Here is an 18,909-nt window from a genome sequence, read left to right as displayed (position 1 = left end):
TATTTTATACATTTCCTCTAATTTCCAGTAGACTATAAGTTGCTGTAGAGTAGGATTTTTTATCAGCTTTGTTATCTCTTTCATCTCCTGGCTAGAAGAGGCCTGGCTGATAACAAATATGAATGCATAGTGGAATAGAATAATGTTAGCAATATTACTTGGATACAGATTGTTACATATTTAGCTTTTTAATCAAATTTTCATTTATTTTTTTTTCAATTTTTAATAAGAAATTCACAAAAGTTTCATATAATTTTAGGAAATATCCTTGATACTTGAGTGGGTAAGAAATAGAATTAACTAAGGAAGACAAGCTTATATTTGCCTACACGTTATTTTCATATATTATGTATATTATTTTATTGAATTTTTGTGTGTTATCTTACTAAATCTTTTAACAATCCTATGACACATGAATAGTATCCCCATTTTACTGAGGAGGAATCTGAGAATCTGAAATATTAAGTGATTTCTCCATAATTACATTGCTAATGTGTAATTGAGCTAAAGTTCAGACATGTAGTTCTGCCATCCCAATTCCCACTGTGCAACTCACTTCCACCAGGGACACTGTTCATGATCCCATTGCACATGGACATAGAGCAAAAGCCTGACTGACATCCACAGAACAGTAAACTTTGTCTACCTGGTAATTCAGATCGTCTCTGCTAAGGTGAATCTTCTTTGAGTTTTTGTGCAGTGTACATACATACTTTCCATTATATGCTCATTCTAAATGTCTATTTGAATACCTCCTCATCCCCACAACCACTTGGCACCAATTTCCTAATCATGTTCTTTCCAAGGTCCTAACCACCCACCTAATCCATAAGCCAAAAACTAATATTCACTGTAGAACATTATCTCTGACTCTTTCTAGGCAAAATTAATGGTCAGGTATACTGCAACTGCCTATTGAAAGGATTTTTCTTCACCAGACCCTTCCATCTGTGCAATGCCTGAGTGGGGCTATAGTGCAGCAATTGTCCACTTTCTGGTAGTACAAGCATATTACGTATAATATGCACAACTATCTGTAAATCAAGGCTAAAGTTTTGCTTTCTCTATCATCTGGTCATAGAGAAATCCCAAGAAGCCATAAATGTGGGTTGAGGGAGAGGAGATGGTATAGCAGGAATAAGATCAATGAGAGTCTAAGCATCTTTCTTATGGAACTTGCTTATTGCTTCAGGAGTTACTTGAGCTTGATCTTGTTTATACCACTACCATGTAGTGATGGAGTCCTTCTGTCACTGTGTACCTCAACTTTATAGAGTGATGGATCAGGAAAATCTTACTTCATGATGGAGAAATCAGGTCACATGGTAACTTGGTGGGCCTCCAGTCTCTACTAAGGTCAGTAGTAAGCTAGAAGCTTTTTCTAAAAATGAAGTACTTACCTGCAGATGATGGAATTGACTTGTCCCCTAAACCTTGACATTTACATTGTATTTTACCAAAAGGGTCTGACAAAGACTCCATGTAGCATTACTATCTGCTACAGACACACAACAATTATTGTATCTTTTCATAAAATCTCATTGGCAGAGTAACTTTCATGGCAGGCCAGACTTTAATGGGGTCTTACTTGCTCTAGACAAGTAAGACCTTTTAGATTAGTAGTCTTTTAGGTTAGTCAATGACTAGCATCTTGTAGTTCAAAACTGGTAGCCTTTTAGGTTAGTCAATAACTAGCATCTCAGATTAATTATACATTGTTTCCCAAATTCAGAGAGGTCTACTTATAGTGTTTCTTGTTGTTAGGAGAGGTCAGATGAAATAACAAGTTCTCTATCTTAGAAGAGTTACCTTGAAATGCTTCATATTTCTAAACAGCTAAAAATTTTGTTGAACTTCACCAGTTCCTGAAATAATTTTCCAGGTTTTTGTGTTATACATTCATGTCCAAATGCAATGTTTAATATTAATTATGCCTCTAATTTATTCCAGAAACTACAATATATTTTGGGTTTATAATAGTGCACAAAACAAATGAGATTCCTACCCTCACTGCAGATGTAAGTGCTACTCATAAGATGGGTATAAGATGTGTAATTAACTTGCAGCAAAACAAATCAGTTGCTGATTCTTTCTTTGGAGAAGTCTTACCATGAAAAAAAAATAATATAATTTGAAATAAACAGTGCTTTTAAAAGACAGTTGATTTACATTCTGGTGCATTCTCCTAATCTCAGTGAGGATAGCACTCTGAGTAGCACTTGTTTAGTTTATATACAATATGAACTAGTAGAAAGATAACCACTGCTGTCAAAAATTTAATATCAGAGAGAATTACATGCAAATCCTCCTCTCACCTCAAAGTCTTTGAACATGTTTTTACTCTGCCTGTTTGTAACATCTTTTAAATTCCATCACTTTAGTTAAACTCGACTCATCTTTTAAGACCCACCTTTACAAGGGGTTCTCTCATAACTTCATAGATGATTCCATGACCCCATTATGTTACAAAATCTTTTATCATTCAGCAACTGTCTTTCTGATCACTTTTTATTTTATAAATTCATTTAAAAATGATAAAATGAATTATTTGTGGGATTATATAATTAAAGTTTTAATTGTTGGTTAATTGTTCCAAAAGAATAATTACCAATATTTATAAGATAACAATACCATGTCAGACATTGTGATCAAATAGTTTATGAGTATGTGTATATATACCTATATATCTATATAATTTTCTCTCTATATATACATACACACACATACATTATGTACATACAGTCATATATAGCTATATTAATCTCTATATGCATAAATATACACAACTTTCATATACACATACATATGTATATACACATAATTTCATTTGATACAATAATATAACATTAATGAATGGTGGATTTAGAGTTTTGAACAAGCCATAGAAAATCCAGAAATCACCAATCTACATTTCTGATGTTTGTTTCTCTCTTTGAAAACATGTGTTAACCCCTTCCCCCTGCTTGATGACTGTTAATGAGTCTAGAGGAAGAGAATGGGAGTATCATTTAGGGGCTCTTGACACTACATTAGAATATCTAATAATTCTCTATATTAATAGATCAAAAGACTTCAAAAAGCAACATGGTAATCTCAGTAGATTAAAAACATATTGACTAAAATTTAATGCACAGGCAATTTTTCTTTTTTTAATTATGAACAATGAATATTGGAGATGATCCTTTCTTTTGCAAGCTTGAAAAAATTATATTAACAAAATCCTACATTAAACATCAAATTATGGGCAAAATGTGATAGGCATTTCCATTAAAGTCATAAATAAGCAAAACATCCATTATGAAATATACTGTTCATTATTCTATAGCTCTGAACCAATGAAGTAAAAAAATGGATAAATCAGGTGCACAAGTTGGATACGAAGTGACAAATCCTCATTATTTTCAGACAATATTATTTTCCAGCTGGAAATTCTAAGGAACCAACTGGTGAATTGTAAGTACTAATAAAGTATTTAGAAAGTTCTATATATGATTTATTTAGTAACCCCAGAGCTTTTCTATATATCAGCATTACTCTATTAGAGAAATCATAAAATAATTAGAAAAAAATTTACAATATTATTAAATACATCTAGCAAGGTATTTAAGAAAATTTTTTATAGGGCATCATCATAACTAACAATTATTGTGCATTCATTTTACATGATGCACTGTTGTATGCTTTTACATAGCACATAGCACATTTAACCCCTACTAAACCTTACGCATTTAGAAAAAGACTTAGTTACTGAAAAGTCAGAATTTGTAATAAAAGGATGACTTTGGGTCCATGTTTTTAACAAAATATACTATGTTGCCTTGAAACATGGGAGACATAAAATTAATACTGAAATAACAGAAAAATAGAACTTGATTTTATTTTCAGTTGTGTAAAGATGCTGGTTCTTACCAAATCAATTTAAGATTTCAATACCGTCCCAGACAATCTGATTAGAATTTTTATTCTAAAACTTAAAATTTTTCCTAAAAATTCATACCAAAAAATAAATAGGAAAAAATTACTAACAAATGTTGGAAACAGAAAAATGTGCAGATATATTTCCTAAAATATTCAAATATGTTATAAAAGTATGGTAATTATAGTGATAGTATGTCAGACAGGAATAAAAGGTAGATAAAAATAGATAGAAAGTCTGAAACCTAGTAAGAGCTCTATTTATATATGAAAATATATTAATGAAGATAATTAATTATGGAGAACATTAACTAATTAATGAATAATGTTAGTTTGGTTTTCCATTTTGAAAAAAGGTCATGCTTTATCTTACATATTCATACAATTGAGTTGCAAATTATTAAGGGCAAAAATATAAAACAAAATTTTAAAATGTTTTTAAGACTATACTAATATTCAGAAAGAATGAAACTGAATATGATTCATCCTTGATGTACAGAAGTCTTAAAAAATACTCAAAAAGCAAAATTCACAAATAAGATTGATAAATTTGGATATGTTGAAATTTTAAATTATTTCTGTTGATAAAACCCATTGACCAAGGTTAAGACACATAAAAGAGACTGCAGAAAATGTTTGTATTATATGTAAATAGTATTTACTACCCAAAAGTTATAATCACTCTTTATAATGTGAGAATAGAGCAACCCAAAATAAAATAGATGAATTAATGAGTATCATTTTCCCAGAAATATAAAGCTATTATTCATTTGAAGGGTATCTAATCTAACTAGTAACTAGGAAATATAAATCATATTAATAATAACTCATTTTTGACTCATTACAATAAAAAACATTAGATAGAATGATAGAATCAAATGCAGACTAGGATTTTTAAATCATGTATGCAATATTAATCTGCAACAACAACTTTGAAGAGCATTTTGAAAGGTTCATGTAAATGTCAGAAGCACGTATCCTGTAACCCAACAATTCTACTTCCCTCATATTTATTAGCAAATGAATGAAATAGGCACAAGGTGGATGTTTCTTGAATAATTATTTGTTCTGATAAAGAAAAATATTTTAAAAATCATTAACAAAAGGGAAAAATTAATAAGCTGAGGAAGCTTAATACCCTGATCTGAAATGCTATCAAAGAACTAAATAAATAAGGATACATTTTATGTTTATATAGGAATAATCAACATTGTCAAGATGTCAGTTTCTTCCAACTTGATCTATCCAGTGAGGACAATCTCAGTCAAAAATCCAGCAAGATATTTTGTGGCTATATCACAAAGATAGACACAAATTGGAGCACAGTCCTAAATGTTAAATGCAAAAGTATAAAGCTCAGAGAGCATAACACAGAAAACCTAGATGACCTTGGGTATGGTGATGCCCTTTTAGATACAACCTAAAGACACAATTTATAAGAGAAATAATTGATAACGTGAACTTCATTAAACTTAAAACTTTCTGCTCTGTGAAAGACAGTGTCAGTACAATAAGAAAATAAGCTACAGACTGGGAGAAAATATTTGCCAAAGGCACATCTGATAAACTGTTATCCAAAATATGTAAGAACTCTTAAAACTCAGTAGTAAGAAACCAAACAACCTGATTAAAAATGAGCCAAAGAACTAAACAGATATCTCAACAAGAAGATATAGAGATGGCAAATAAGAATATGAAAAGATGCTCTATAACATATGTCATCAGGAAAATACAAATGAAAACAACGATGAGGTACCATTATACACTTATTAGAATGAACAAAACTGGGAATACTGATAACACCATATACTGACCCGGATGTGAGGCAACAGGAATTCTCATACATTGCTGGTGGGAGTTCAAAATCATTCAACCACTGTGGAAGACAGTTTGGCCACTTTTTACAAACTAAATATACTCTTACCATATGATTTAACAATTGCACTTCTTGGTATCTATCTGTCTAAAGGAGTTGAAAACTTTTATATCCACATAAAAACCTTCAAGTGGATGCTTATAGAAACTCTATTCATAATTGCCAAAGCCTGGAAGTAACCAAGATGTCCTTCAGTTGATGAATGAATAAATGAACTGTGGTACATCCAGACAATAGAATATTATTCAGTGTTAAAAAAATGGAGGTATCAAGCTAGAAAAAGACATAGAGTAATCGTAAATGCATATTACCAAGTGAAAAAGGCCGATTTGATAAGGTTACATGCTGTATAATTCCAACTATGTGCCATTATGTGAAAGTCAAAAGTATGGAGAAAATAAAACACTCAGTGTTTGTTAGGGTTGGCAGCAGGGGTTGGATGAATAGAGAGAGAACAGGATTTCTAGGGCAGTGTTAATACTATTACACCATAATGATGAGGACATGCCATTATACATTTCTCCAAACTCATAGAATGTGCAAGAGTGAGACCTAATGTAAAGTATGAACTTAGGTGATTAAGATGTGTCAGTGAGGTTCATCCTTGTTAACAAAGGAAATATTTTGATGGGAGATGTTGATAATGGGGAAGATATGCATGATTGTGGATAGAGGGTATATTGGAAATCTCTGTACCTTCCTCTTAAATAGTTATAAACCTAAAACTGCTCTTAAAAAAAAGCCATAAGGGCTTCCCTGGTGGTGCAATGGTTGAGAGTCTGCATGCCGATGCAGGGGACACGGGTTCATGGCCCAGTCTGGGAAGATACCACATGCCACGGAGCGGCTGGGCCTGTGAGCCACGGCCGCTGAGCCTGCACGTCCAGAGCCTGTGCTCCACAACGGGAGAGGCCACAACAGTGAGAGGCCTGCGTACCGCAAAAAAAAAAAAAAAAAAAAAAAAAAAAGCCTTAAGAAGCACACTGATATATATTGTTTTCATTATTAAATTGTTTTCATAATTCAAAATTAAAATGGAAAAATCCCTCAAATGTATTAGGTAAAGCATTCATTTTCTTACAAAATGTAATTTAATTTTATAAGAAAAATATTTCTACCTCTATATAGGTAATTTTGGCAAAGTCAGTGACAGAAGTTTTTTGGTTTTTTTGTTTGTTTGTTTGTTTTTAGAAAATACAGTTTCAAGCATCAATTGAAAAAGTAGAATGAAAAAAAAACTAATTTTAAACAAAATAGGAGAAAATAGGACAGAAATCCTAGTCTAGTAAAATGAAATGAAAAGAAACAAAAATCCACCCTTAACTCACAATTACTGTTTCTACAATTACACTTTTATAGCCAGGTTCTTCTAAGTATATATGAATGAAAAATCTTTATGTTATCTAGAGAGATATTAATCATAGAAGACACAACTCACAAAAGTTTACATTTGTAATCTAACACCAATATCTAAAATTTACAAAAATAATATAATAAAACGTAGATAATGGCTTTTTTATGTAAAATATGTGCAAAGCATGCTAAGGTAAACATAAGTAAAATATGTGTAAGCATGCTACACTGAGGTAAACATATGTTTAAATAATAATCTACCTGACAAGTGGAATTTATTCTAGGAGTGTAAAGATGATTTACTATAAGATAAGAATAAAATAATTCCTTAATAAACTTAGTGAGGCTGAGCCCACTTTATAGTACTGAAGGTTTCATTTTAATACAGGTACTAGAAACTCAACTGATTAGCACAGTTGACTAAATTCAGACACCACTTGCTAGTGAGCATATTTTTTTGCCAGAATTATTTTTCACATATTTGTGATTTCATGGGAATGAGAATGGTGACTCTGGGTCTTTATAAAATGCATAAAGAAAGCAGAAACTGATATTTTGTGGGGAAATAGGATAATTTAGAGTCAGTTCATATTTGTATACATCCTTTTGTAATAAAAAAATTCCTTATAGTCCACCTAGAAATGTCATGGATTAATTGATAACAAGCCATTTCATTACTTCATAATTCATTGGTATCTCAACAAAGAAATTAACATTTAAAGAAAGCTTTTAGAATCACTTGAAGAAACTCATAAATAGTCCATTCTGGAAGAAATCAAATCCAAATGTTATATCCTAAAGTCAAATAAAATATCAATAGCAAAATAATTACTTATATAATAGCCTACCTGGAGTCAAAATCCCTAGCAATTTAGAAAGGCTTTGGGTGCATCATTTATATGTGATTTCTTCTTGGGACATTTAGCGTACTCATAACACACTGGAAAATCTTACATAAATAACAATAATCACCATCCAAATAAGCCTTTGTTATGCTGCAGTCACAATCTTGTCTTTGAAGGAATATTCTCTAAGAATTAATAAATAATTATTTGCCATATTTTATAGTGATAAAAAAAACTTGAACATAGAATTCTAAATTTAGATGGACTTTAAAGTATTTATTTTTTATTGAATTAATTTTTATTGAATAAATTTGATGTGTAACATTGCCTAAGTTTAAGGGGTGCAATGTGTTACTTTGTACATTTATATATTGTAATATGACTGCCATTGTAGCAAGATTTATCACATTACATAATTATAGCATAATATTATTGTCCATATTGATTTTACCTTGAAGTACTTTTTTTGTCTTAATTTAATGTACACCAAATACACAGCAAAACCTGTATACATTATTATTTTCTAGAGAGATAGAAAGAACTGTATTTTTTCAAATTTTGTATTAAAAATACAATCTAAATTTCTTAGCAGAATACATATATGTATATATATATACAATTCTTTTCCAGCTATCCCCTGAAAAAATACTCCCCTCTATTCCAAGCCTATGATGCATTTTATTGTGACTCTTTGCAGATATTCAAAATTGTATGAGGAATTAATTAATATTTGAAGAAAGGATTGACAGAATACATTATTTTGGTCACCAAATGATTCAGATCATACATCATTATCAATGAAAAAATATTGAGTTGTACAAGTTTACTACTATTATTTACTACTAATAGTATTAGTAATAAATATGTATTTATTATTGTTATTACTATTTTATTAATATTATTATTATTGTTATAATATGTTATTATTATTGTTATTTACCACTACTATTATTATTATAATTTACTACTATTATTAGTAATAAATATGTATTTATTATTTTTATTGCTATTTTAACAATAAAAAGAGATATAATCATCAAAGTTTAAAAATAATGATAGATAAAATAAATTATTTAAATATTGTAGTATTCATAAATAAAATTTAATGAGTTGTGGTTACATATTAATATTCATCTTTAAAATTAATAGTTTAAGACAATGAAATATTGATTCCAAGAGGTGGTTTTCATTTAAGATTATTTCAAAATTTGTGTTCTAAAAAAATTACAATAAAAAATACGTCCCAAGTAAAACTATATGTAAATGGAACAAAAGCCTCTTGGGCTATGCTTGCTAAAAATGGTCTCATTCATCTTTCGGTTCCAATCAATGGCTTTACCAAAAGTTTTTTTTTTAATTAGTTTCTGCTTTATAACAAAATGAATCAGTCATACATATACATCTGTTCCCACATCCCTTCCCTCTTGCATCTCCCTCCCTTCGACCCTCCCTATCCCACCCCTCCAGGTGGTCACAAAGCACCGAGCTGATCTCCCTGTGCTATGCAGCAGCTTCCCACTATCTATCTACCTCATGTTTGGTACTGTATATATGTCCATGTCTCTCTTTCGCTTTGTCACAACTGACCCTTCCCCCTCCCCATATCCTCAAGTCCATTCTCAAGTAGGTCTGTGTGTTTATTCCTGTTTTACCCCTAGGTTCTTCATGATATTTTTTTCCCCTTAAATTCCATATATATGTGTTAACATACGGTATTTGTCTTTCTCTTTCTGACTTACTTCACTCTGTAGGACAGACTCTAGGTCTATCCACCTCATTACAAATAGCTCACTTTCATTTCTTTTTATGGCTGAGTAATATTCCATTCTATATATGTGACACATCTTCTTTATCCATTCATCCGATGATGGACACTTAGGTTGTTTCCATCTCCAGGCAATTTAGAATAGAGCTGCAATGAACATTTTGGTACATGTGTCTTTTTGAATTATGGTTTTCTCAGGGTATATGCCTAGTAGTGGGATTGCTGGGTCATATGGTAGTTCTATTTGTAGTTTTCTAAGGAACCTCCATACTGTTCTCCATAGTGGCTGTACCAATTCACATTCCCGCCAGCAGTGCAAGAGTGTTCCCTTTTCTCCACACCCTCTCCAGCATTTATTGTTTCTAGATTTCTTGATGATGGCCATTCTGACTGGTGTGATATGATATCTCATTGTAGTATTGATTTGCATTTCTCTAATGATTAATGATGTTGAGCATTCTTTCATGTGCTTGTTGGCAGTCTGTATATCTTCTTTGGAGAAATGCCTATTTAAGTCTTCTGCCCATTTTTGGATTGGGTTGTTTTTTTGCTATTGAGCTGCATGAGCTGTTTATAAATTTTGGAGATTAATCCTTTGACAGTTGCTTCATTTGCAAATATTTTCTCCCATTCTGAGGGTTGTCTTTTGGTCTTGTTTATGGTTTCCTTTGCTGTGCAAAAGCTTTGAAGTTTCATTAGGTCCCATTTGTTTATCTTTGTCTTTATTTCCATTTCTCTAGGAGGTGGGTCCAAAAGGATCTTGCTGTGATTTATGTCATAGAGTGTTCTGCCTATGTTTTCCTCTAAGAGTTTGATAGTTTCTGGCCTTACATTTAGGTCTTTAATCCATTTTGAGCTTATTTTTGTATATAGTGTTAGGGAATGATCTAATCTCATACATTTACATATCCCTGTCCAGTTTTCCCAGCACCACTTATTGAAGAGGCTGTCCTTTCTCCACTGTACATTCCTGCCTCGTTTATCAAAGATAAGTTGACCATATGTGCGTGGGCTTATCTCTGGGCTTTCTATCCTGTTCCATTGATCTATCTTTCTGTTTTTGTGCCAGTACCACACTGTCTGGATTACTGTAGCTTTGTAGTATAGTCTGAAGTCAGGGAGCCTATTCCTCCAGCTCCGTTTTTTGTTCTCAAGATTGCTTTGGCTATTCAGGGTCTTTTGTTTTTCCAAACAAATTTTGAAATTTTTTGTTCTAGTTCTGTGAAAAATGCCAGTGGTAGTTTGATAGGGATTGCATTGAATCTGTAGATTGCTTTGGGTAGTAGAGTCATTTTCACAATATTGATTCTTCCAATCCAGGAGCATGGTATATCTCTCGATCTATTTGTATCATCTTTAATTTCTTTCATCAGTGCCTTATAATTTTCTGCATACAGGTCTTTTGTCTCCTTAGGTAGGTTTATTCCTAGATATTTTATTCTTTTTGTTGCAATAGTAAATGGGAGAGTTTCCTTGATTTCACTTTCAGATATTTCAACATTAGTGTACAGGAATGCCAGAGATTTCTGTGCATTAATTTTGTATCCTGGTACTTTACCAAATTCATTGATTAGCTTTACTAGTTTTCTGGTAGCATCTTTAGCATTCTCTATGTATAGTATCATATCATCTGCAAACAGTGACAGCTTTACTTCTTCTTTTCCAATTTGGATTCCTTTTATTTCCTTTTCTTCTCTGATTGCTGTGGCTAAAACTTCCAAAACTAAGTTGAATAAGAGTGGTGAGAGTGGGCAGCCTTGTCTTGTTCCTGATCTTAGTGGAAATGGTTTCAGTTTTTCACCATTGAGGACGATGTTGGCTGTGGGTTTGTCATATATGACCTTTATTATGTTGAGGAAAGTTCCCTCTATGCCTACTTTCTGCAGGGTTTTTATCATAAATGGGTGTTGAATTAGGTCAAAAGCTTTCTCTGAATCTGTTGAGATGATCACATGGTTTTTCTTCTTCAATTTGTTAATATGGTGTATCACATTGATTGATTCCTGTATATTGAAGAATCCTTGCAATCCTGGAATAAACCCCACTTGATCATGGTGTATGATCCTTTTAATGTGCTGTTGGATTCTGTTTGCTAGTATGTTGTTGAGGATTTTTGCATCTATGCGAAGCCATCTGGTCCTGGGCTTTTGTTTGTTGGAAGATTTTTAAACACAGTTGCAAATTCAGAGCTTGTGATTGGTCAGTTTATATTTTCTATTTCTTCCTGGTTTATTCTCAGAAGGTTTTGCATTTCTAAGAATTTGTCCATTTCTTCCAGGTTGTCCATTTTATTGGCATAGAGTTGCTTGTAGTAATCTCTCATGATCTTTTGTATTTCTGCAGTGTCAGTTGTTACTTCTCGTTTTTCATTTCTAATTCTATTGATTTCAGTCTTCTCCCTTTTCTTCTTGATGATTCTGGCTAATGGTTTATCAATTTTGTTTATCTTCTCAAAGAACCAGCTTTTAATTTTATTGATCTTTGCTATCATTTCCTTCATTTCTTTTTAATTTATTTCTTATCTGATCTTTATGATTTTCTTCCTTCTGACAACTTTGAGGGTTTTTTGTTCTTCCTTCTCTAATTGCTTTAGGTGCAGGGTCAGGTTGTTTACTCGAGATGTTTCCTGTTTCTTAAGGTGGGATTTTATTGCTATAAACTTCCCCCTTAGAACTGCTTTTGCTGCATCCCATAGGTTTTGGTTCGTTGTGTCTCCATTGTCATTTATTTCTAGGTATTTTTTTAGGTCCTCTTTGATTTCTTCAGTGATCACCTCGTTATTGAGTAGTGTATTGTTTAGCCTCCATATGTTTGTATTTTTTACAGGTCTTTTCCTGTAATTGATGTCTAATCTCATAGCATTGTGGTCGGAAAAGATACTTGATAAAATTTCAATTTTCTTAAATTTACCAAGGCTTGATTTGTGACCCAAGATATGATCTATCCTGGAGAATGTTCCATGAGCACTTGAGAAAAATATGTATTCTGTTGTTTTTGGATGGAATGTCCTATAAATATCAATAAGTCCATCTTGTTTAATGCATCATTTAAAGCTTGTGTTTCCTTATTTATTTTCATTATGGATGATCTGTCCATTCGTGAAAGTGGGGTGTTAAAATCTCCTACTATGAGTGTGTTACTGTCGATTTCCCCTGTTATGGCTGTTAGTATTTGCCTTATGTATTGAAGTGCTCCTATATAAGGTGCATAAATATTTACAATTGTTATATCTTCTTCTTGGATCGATCCCTTGATCATTATGTAGTGTCATTCTTTGTCTCTTCTAATAGTCTTTATTTTAAAGTCTATTTTGTCTGATATAAGAATTGCTATTCCAGCTTTCTTTTGGTTTCCATTTGCATGGAATATCTTTTTCCATACCCTTACTTTCAGTCTGTATGTGTCTCTAGGTCTGAAGTGGGTCTCTTGTAGACAGCATATATATGGGTCTTGTTTCTGTATCCATTCAGCCAATCTGTGTCTTTTGGTGGGAGCATTTAGTCCATTTACATTTAAGGTAATTATTGATATGTATGTTCCTATTCCCATTTCCTTAATTGTTTTGGGTTCATTATTGTAGGTATTTTCCTTCTGTTGTGTTTCTTGCCTAGAGAAGCTCCTTTAGCATTTGTTGTAAAGCTGGTTTGGTGGTGCTGAAGTCTATCAGCTTTTGCTTGTCTGTTAAGGTTTTAATTTCTCCATCAAATCTGAATGAGATCCTTGCTGGGTAGAGTAATCTTGGTTGCAGGTTTTTCTCCTTCATCACTTTAATTATGTCCTGCCACTCCCTTCTGGCTTGTAGAATTTCTGCTGAGAGATCAGCTGTTAACCTGATGGGGATTCCCTTGTGTGTTATTTGTTGTTTTCCCTTGCTGCTTTTAATATGATTTCTTTGTGTTTAATTTTTGACAGTTTGATTAATATTTGTCTTGGCGTATTTCTCCTTGGATTTATTCTGTATGGTACTCTCTGTGCCTCCTGGACTTGATGAACTATTTCCTTTCCCATGTTAGGGAAGTTTTCAACTATAATCTCTTCAAATATTTTCTCAGTCCCTTTCTTTTTCTCTTCTTCTTCTGGCACCCCTATAATTCGAATGTTCGTGCGTTTAATGTTGTCCCAGAGATCTCTGAGACTGTCCTCTGTTCTTTTCATTCTTTTTTCTTTATTTTGCTCTGCAGCAGTTATTTCAACTATTTTATCTTCCACGTCACTTATCCGTTCTTCTGCCTCAGTTATTCTGCTATTGATCCTATCTAGAGTATTTTTCATTTCATTTATTGTGTTTTTAATCGATGCTTGATTCATCTTTAGTTCTTCTAGGTCCTTGTTATACAAAAAGTTTTAAAATATAAGCTAGTAGAATTAGTTTTTAAATATAAGCTTGTAAATTTCCATCTTTTCCAATGTCAGTTAGACATTTGGGGGGAAAATTCTTACCCAAACTCTTATTTAATAAATTCCATTTATCGGATTAGAAATTATTATTTTCCATATTTAAACATTGAGATCTGAGAGTGTTTTCAAGTTTTACAATTTCTTTTCCACGGTAAACCTAGTAAATTTCTGTGTGTTACATAATAATTTTAATCAGCTTCTCCATGTTTTTACATTGCATTTTAAATACTCTACTATTTAAGTGTCTTTTTTAAAAACTAATATGACAACATCTATGTCAGTCTGTAGCAAACACCCTGCAATGAATTGCAGTATCTGAAAATAGTAAACATCTGAGGGTGAGAATCTGAAGCTCTCTTCACTGTGCTGCTCTTATTTTTCCTTTATCACCTAACATACACATAAAGGAGGATAACAGTGTCAACTCTGAATTGTGATGCTTATTTTTTTTAAAAAAAATATTACTTAAAATGATATATTCTAGCACTTCTTTCCAGAGCTCACTGAGAGTTTTTGGAAGGATGTTTCCCAGTAGTAAACATGATTACCTCTGGGTAATGAATTTTTGCCGTTAGTTTTGCTATTTTACTTATATAATGCCTAACACTTTAATAATAGTATAATGCCTTTATAATTAAAAAAAACTACTTTCCTTTTGAACCTGAGACTTGGTTTTAATTATGTGAAATATTGCTGAAAGATTCAACAGATTTTAAAGCATTTTCATAAGCATTATTTCATTTAAATCTCACATTACAGAATAATGTAAGCTACATAGCATTTATCCAAAATTCATATAATTAGAAAAAATACTGAACTACAAAGGGTTGTTATTGCCAGAGGTATATGCATATAATTTCTTCTTTAGTCTAATAAGTTAGAGTACTCAAGATATACATGGAGAGGTCATGGGTACTGATATGACAAGAAATAAAAAACGATCCTCCACGGAGTTGCTTTTTCCAGACTTTAACTCTGAACTCGTCAAAAGTTCTTTTTACTTCATCTTCCTTGATTTCCTACATTTGTTTTTAAGCACCATATGCTCAGACTAAATATGAAAAAAACATAAATACAATTGGACTTTCTCTCAAAACTGTGAAAATTGGTTAAAATTGTCTTCAAACACTTTGGTGAGTGAAACATTAATTTGTAGAAGTGAAGTGTCAACAAACTATATAAACTCAAGAAGTAAGCTTGAATTGAATGTGTAGAGATGAAGGCAATATAAATATTATAAAACAGTTAATTATTAAATTACTATGCAAACTCTTTTATTTAAGATAGTAAATACCAAGTTTAACCAAATTAAAGATGGCATCATTCCTATTTCAGAAAAACTAAAATGTCAATCTGTGATATACAGTAAAACATCTCACATTTCTGGCTTAATATATCATGTTGTTGTTGTTGAACTCATATTTTATTATAAAGGAGCAAATGTTGTGACAGCATTGGAGAATTAAATAAAATCTCAAACGCCTTCTTGTGGACTAATATCTCACTAGTGAGATGGCTTGACTCTGACTTAGCTCTGAACTCTAGGATATAATTGCCCAAAATGTATCCAGAAACTCAACAGCATTAGAACTCTTTTATTTATTTATTTTTACAGTACATGAGCCTCTCACTGTTGTGGCCTCTCCTGTTTCAGAGCACAGCCTCCAGACGTGCAGGCTCTGTGGACATGGCTCACGGATCTAGCCACTCCACAGCATGTGGGATCTTCCCGGCTCGGGGCATGAACCCATGTCCTCTGCATTGGCAGTCGGACTCTCAACCACTGTGCCACCAGGGAAGCCCACATTAGAATTCATGAACAATTAAGTTATTAATTTGTGTCCTGCCTCATATCTAATGAACTGGAAACTTAAGGGATTTGAGGTCTAGAAACCTGAATTTTGAAAGAAACTTCCAGATGATTTTTAAAACAACTAAATTTGAGATGTATTAATGACTTGTTGAATCAGTGCACCTTTTATCACAAACTTTTTTGAAGTAATCTTATCATATTAATTCAGAAGACATAACGTTATATTTCTTGGTGAGCTTAGAGTTTGTTATTATAGGAAAACATATTTTTATTAACTAGAATAATAGTAGGATTTAATTGCCAGGCATTTGGGGAGAAATCATCACTCTGCCCAAATATTTACTTTTGTAGTTTTTATCAGACACTTTTTAATTCATTCTTAGATTCAGGAAGAAAATTAAAGGAAATGCTGAGTTTCAATATAATCTATTTATAAAACCTATTTAAGGACATTAAAGTCTTGAAAATGCTAAAGTAGTACCTCCAAGTTTTCAGACTAAATAACCTTTGTCACTGTTGATTTCAGTATGTTCTACTTACCTGCCACTAAATTAATAATCTTAAAACACTATTTTCATAATCATCTTCACCAAGCTTCAAAGCATAGATAGCAGTTTCATCTTTCTAATCATCTAATACAGGATCTTCCATATTCAGATAATATTTACCCAAATTTAACCTCATTATTGACAATATAAATCACCATATGCAAGCAGGTATAATATTGGCATACGTGCCAAGATATTATCATGATCCACGATCTTGGCATAGTCATTCTCAAACTTAATGCTTCTGTTATGTCCTCTTACACATTTTCTCTTTTTGTGTTTCTGTCTTGAAATTCCAGTCCAATTTTTAAAATCAGCATTTCTCCCCTTCATCTTTAAGAATCCTTTTCACTGATCTAGAAACATTTTTTCCTATTGTTTCTGGAATGTGTATCTTTTGTATTATTCAATTTTCTACTTAAATTTGCATAGAATATGTTTATTTTTTGTTAACTTACGAATACATAGTGACGATGATAACATTATCAGCCAAATGATAAGGGTTGGATCCATACTAAGTGGCAAATAATTGCTATGTCTTTTACTTACATTATATCATTTAATCATAATGACATTCTTTTAAGTGATATATTGTCTTGCAATATGATAATTTAATCTCGGGCGGTTACTTGATGTCATAATTTACACACCTAGAATGAGCCAGAATGAAACCGTAGGAATCTAGGGCTCCAAAATTCTTTCTATATCCCATCTACCAAGCTGCTTCCTTCAAAAATAATTGTAAGCTCTTGGCATCAGGAACTCTGTCAATTGTCACGTCTCCCAGTGAATATAAGGAGTAAAATCATACTGCTTTTCAAGAATTATAATTAAAGTAACTTGACATATATGAGGATGTAATGTACAACATGGTGACTATTGTTAATACTGCATTGCATATTTGGAAGTTGCTGAGAGAGTAGATCTTAAAGTTTTTCATCACAAGAAAAGAAGCTTTGTAACTGTGTATGGTGATGGATGTTTACTAGACTTATTGTGGTGATCATTTTGAAATTTTTACAAATATAAAATCATTATACTGTGCACCTAAATTAACATCATAATATTGTATGTCAATTGTAATTCAATTTAAAAATTAAACAACCTGACAATCATATGATTTAGAATATTGAAAAGTAAAAAAAGGGAAAATACACTGTGAATTTTTTTAAATGCATTTTCCTAAAGACTCCAAGCTTGTCAACGCTTAAAATAATCTTATTTAAAGTAGATATCAGCCTCACAAAGGGCATTTTGTACAGTTGGCCTGGATCAAACTTATTTACACATTTACTCAGTATTATTGTATGCTGTATGAAATAAAAATAAGCCATAAAAATATATTGTATTGTCTGATCCACTTTAAAATGTAAAACAAAACTCGTGTACACAGTCAAAATATGGATATCTTTGGATATCTTTGTACATGTAGCAATTGTTTTCACAGTCTAATACATTTTTAAAACTATTTGACATTTTATGAAATCAATTTTTAGTAAATATATTTTCTAAATTATCATATTATACTCTGATATCTAAATTTTATAATTCATGCCTAGAAGAAAATTAGACTTTCATCATAAGGAAAAATATTTATCAGAGATATAAGAAAATACTTTTGGATTAAAGTGGATAAAGCAATAATTTTTGCTCTTTCATAAATAAAATTTTCATAAAAGGTGACTGCACGTTATTGGGAACTTGAAAGTTATGTAGGATTTGTAACAAGAAGAGGAATGGCATTTGAGATTAAGAACACAGTGAAAGCAGAGATACAAAGAAGCTTGATACTTTTTGGCAGAATTTTTTAATCTGGGAGGTTGAGATTTGATAAAAAAGCAGGATAGCAGGATATTAAGTTGGACTAACTATTTATTCAATAATCCCTTCTTTCATACTAAAAGTCTTAATTTACTGTTCACTTCAACCAAATATTTTGGTAGAGATTAAGAATGTACAGGTAAAGCCATTTGGTTCTGGGATTTTCTTTGTTAAGAGGTTTTAATTACAGGTTCAATCTCCGTACCAACCAGGTATATATCTGTTTCATTTTTCTATTTATTCATAATTTATCTTTAGTAGGTTTATCATTTAAGGAATTTATCAATTTCTTCAAGGTTTTCCAATTTGTTGGCATAGTACTTACTTATGATCCTTTTTACTTCTGTAATATCAGTTGTAATGTCTCCTTTTTCATTCCTGATTTTGAGTCCTGTCTTTTTTCTTAGTGTGGTTGATAATACTGTATTGTACACTTAAAAGTTTGTTTATGAGGGTAGATTTCATGTACATTTTCCTACCATCATAAAATATAACTAATAAAATGTAAATATAGAAAAATAATGCACAAGTGAAAATATCAACTGTGATTTTCCTTATTTAGACAATTAAGGCAG

Source organism: Mesoplodon densirostris, chromosome 5 (assembly GCF_025265405.1).
Source record: "Mesoplodon densirostris isolate mMesDen1 chromosome 5, mMesDen1 primary haplotype, whole genome shotgun sequence".
Taxonomy (NCBI): domain Eukaryota; kingdom Metazoa; phylum Chordata; class Mammalia; order Artiodactyla; family Ziphiidae; genus Mesoplodon; species Mesoplodon densirostris.
Note: the sequence above shows the minus strand (reverse complement) of the source record.